Here is a 3859-nt window from a genome sequence, read left to right on the forward strand (position 1 = left end):
CTGTGTGAATTAACCGTATTTTTATATTTTGGCCTGGTAATAGGTACACCGTGAGAGTTTATTTTGGCCGGTAACAGTACACCACGCACACACACCCGTATGGAGGGACACTCCCTCGCTGCCTGAAGGAAGAAGTCGGGTAAGTAGAATGCATTTGTGATCACCTCACTCTCAGCCTCTAACAGGTTATCAATCTCCTAGTAGGGTCGTGAATTGTATTAGATCAATACGTCATATTGTATATTAGATCAATATATACTGCCACTCAGATCTTTGGGTGTCAGCATACTGCATACTGGATACTGCTTGGAAAGTTTGAAACTGTATTTCAGCCACCCAAATATCTGCTTGGAGATTAGTATTAGATTACATGTGAGATAGCGGCCATGGGAGCTTCGCGGTGCCTTCCTCTTGTTGTTGAGAGGCGACTACTAGTAGACAGACGTTGCTAATTTTGCTTTGGGATTGAAAAAACGGCTCCCTCCTAGACATCAGACTCAGAGTTTGACATCACAAAGCTAATTGCACGTTCCCTTATTTAAAAAGAGAAACAAAAATGTTGTGTGCAACCAAAATAATATTTTTACTTTCTAACATGTGCGATTCAGGTCACCTCACTAGTTGAATTTGTCTTCCTGTGGGGAAGAGCTGATAAACTGGATACTGCTTGGAAAGTTTGAAACTGTATTCCAGCCACCCAAATATCTGCTTGGAGATTAGTATTAGATTACATGTGAGATAGCGGCATTGGGAGCTCCGCGGTGCCTTCCTCTTGTGTCTCTTGTTGAGAGGCGGCGACAAAATGGGTCATCTGGTTTCCATCTTTTCTCTGTGTATCAAACATGTAATTTTCTAGAGGGGCCCTGGTAGATTTGTCTTAGCAGATAGAAGAAAGTGTTGACAAAACAACTTTCACTAAATTCGAAGTGTGGATCGTTTCGCACATCTCTGGATGAGACACCCGGTACTTAAAAAGCTGACTAGGCCGTAACCTTGTATCCCGGACTATATCAAAGGCCATAGGTCAGCTCTGGCATGATATACCAGAGACAGAGCCCCACACCCCCACCCTCCCCCACACACAGATATTTCTGGCAGTCCGTTAAATATATATATATATAGGTCAGGCCCCATTTATGTACAGTAAATATCCCCTTCAACATGCAGATGAGACTGTGAATTCAAGAAACAGTTTTCTCCGAGATAAATGTTAGGACTGTGTTTACGGTTGTCCCTACAGGACCTCCATTACTTCATGTCGCGTGTTTATCACTAACCTCTCCCCGTCACGGTTGAGTCGCAAAGATAACCCAATCCTCACTCCTGAACACTCAGTAGTTTTCCTCTTATCTCTGCCCTGCAATCTCCATACTAGTAGACATCATGGGGGTGTTTTATAGTCTCCAAGCAGATCCTACGGTGGCAAACTACAGATTCCATAGGCAATTGCTATCAGTTACTAAATTTAATCGAGCCTGTGAAACCCAAGCTCCGGGTACCCCACACTTCGAATTTAGTGAAAGTTGTTTTGTCAACACTTTCTTCTATCTGCTAAGACAAATCTACCAGGGCCCCTCTAGAAAATTACATGTTTGATACACAGAGAAAAGATGGAAACCAGATGACCCATTTTGTCGCCGCCTCTCAACAAGAGACACAAGAAGAAGGCAACCGCGGAGCTCCCAATGCCGCTATCTCACATGTAATCTAATACTAATCTCCAAGCAGATATTTGGGTGGCTGGAATACAGTTTCAAACTTTCCAAGCAGTATCCAGTTTATCAGCTCTCCCCCACAGGAAGACAAATTCAACTAGTGAGGTGACCTGAATCGCACATGTTAGAAAGTAAAAATATTATTTTGGTTGCACACAACATTTTTTTTTTCTTTTTAAATAAGGGAACGTGCTATTAGCTTTGTGATGTCAAACTCTGAGTCTGAAGTCTAGGAGGGAGCCGTTTTTTCAATCCCAAAGCAACGTCTGTCTACTAGTAGTCGCCTCTCAACAACAAGGGGAAGGCACCGCGAAACTCCCAAGGCCGCTATCTCACATGTAATCTAATACTCATCTCCAAGCAGATATTTGGGTGGCTGAAAATTATACAGTTTCAAACTTTCCAAGCAGTATCCAGTTTGCCTGCAGTATGCTGACACCCAAAGATCTGAGTGGCAGTATATATTGATCTAATATACAATATGACGTATTGATCTAATACAATTCACGACCCTACTAGGAGATTGATAACCTGTTAGAGGCTGAGAGTGAGGTGATCACAAATGCATTCTACTTACCCGACTTCTTCCTTCAGGCAGCGGGAGGGGTCCCTCCATACGTGTGTGTGTGCTTGGATACTACCACCGGCAGCAACCTCTCACGGTGTACCTATTACCAGGCCAAAATATAAAAATCGGTTATTCACACAGAAGAATCGAATGCCTACTACATGCAGTTCACACCCCCACCCCCTTGCAGGACACACTGAAATCTCATCCATGGATGCGCTACAACGGTCTGGTATTACGAAAAGGTTCTAACGGCGGAAGTGTACAAATCGTACATTATCATTATGTGAAAACGAGATATAACGTACCTCCTTCCCATTCTTGTAGAGTCTCTTCGGTATCCCGGCTACATAATTTGAGGTTTGACTCTTCATACAGTTTCACCCCAGACGCGTGGTTTTCCATGATGTCGAACTTAAGCCCCGTCGGTGTACGATAGTGAACAAAACTTGCCATGCACCCGAGTAGATAAAGGATTAGAAACATGGTAGTGACTGCGTGAGTTTTTATCTGGTGAAAACACGACCGTTACCAGTCAGCTCGGTACACAAATAAACAGCCACGGTCACTCAGTCAGGCGCTCTGGTCTCTGAGGGACCGGGGGAATGCTGTCGGCCCCTGGCAGGCCTGGCCCCTGGTTTGGTTTGAGAAGGTAATACGAGCGTCCCGTGCCCTTCCCCCAGCCTGGTCCAGACCTGGTCCGAATTAGTTCTGGAGTCAGAGCGTGAGGGTAACGGCTTCAATCAACGCTCTCGTCCGTTCAAGTTGTCAACTATTGTTGCTTTCTTGTTTCGTCGTACTTATTCGTGATTTTAGTGAAGATTTAATCGTCGTCAACGCGTTTTCGACCCTACATCAGCCTGAATATAGTTGTAGTGTACAATTCTGCGGAGAAAGCGAGGAGAAACGCAAGGGATCATGTCGGGTGCCCCGGAAGTTGTCATGATATCGGATACAGGACAGTGGTGGATTTGGAAGGAGGATGGAAAAGTTGCGTTGGTGAATGAGATTGACGGAGACGGTTTGGGAACCATCGAGGATGTTTGGAAGCAAAGACGTTTGGCTAAGGTGAGTAGGATATATACTTTCTATAATGCTATATTTATGAAATTTCCAACATGATTTTTTCATGGTGGTCGGGTGACTCGGGTGTTATCCTTCATACTGGAGTATACTGGTAGAAAATCATGTAGAGGTACATCAAGTTTCTTAAACTTTATACAGAACTGATTCATTTGCTGATAATGTACATACCCCGTCTATGCCAGGCTACAGGTAGGTAGCCTGCGGTTAGGTTTACCCTTTTTGTTTACGGCCGGTTTCCTTCGCGGCTGTCTCTACCATGTGGTAAACCGGTAGCCAGCGACAATTAGTCTGGGTTCCAGACTGTTTCCAGGGTCTCTGCAAGCCAGTTCCTCGGCTTCAGGGCCAAAACACGCAACATGTGAAGTAAATTAGGTATAGTAATCCGTACGTACGTCTGCGTGTGCACAATTTGAAATGTATAGGGTTTAAAATTTGGGTCATAATACATAATATTACTGGAGAACTTTAGCCGGGATGCTAGACTCTTCTA

At 44.3% G+C, this 3859-nt stretch overlaps 1 long non-coding RNA gene across 1 annotated transcript in view; it reads left to right on the plus strand.

Annotated features, from left to right (window-relative positions):
* The first annotated feature begins 3249 nt into the window (after positions 1-3249).
* The window catches only part of LOC109470449, a 1371-nt gene continuing 761 nt past the window's right edge, over positions 3250-3859 (plus strand). The window contains exon 1 of the long non-coding RNA XR_002140259.1: positions 3250-3351. This is a non-coding gene — a long non-coding RNA (uncharacterized LOC109470449). The remainder of the gene's footprint in view (positions 3352-3859) is intronic.

This window comes from Branchiostoma belcheri, unplaced genomic scaffold, assembly GCF_001625305.1.
Source record: "Branchiostoma belcheri isolate BF01 breed outbred unplaced genomic scaffold, Haploidv18h27 scaffold225, whole genome shotgun sequence".
Lineage (NCBI taxonomy): Eukaryota > Metazoa > Chordata > Leptocardii > Amphioxiformes > Branchiostomatidae > Branchiostoma > Branchiostoma belcheri.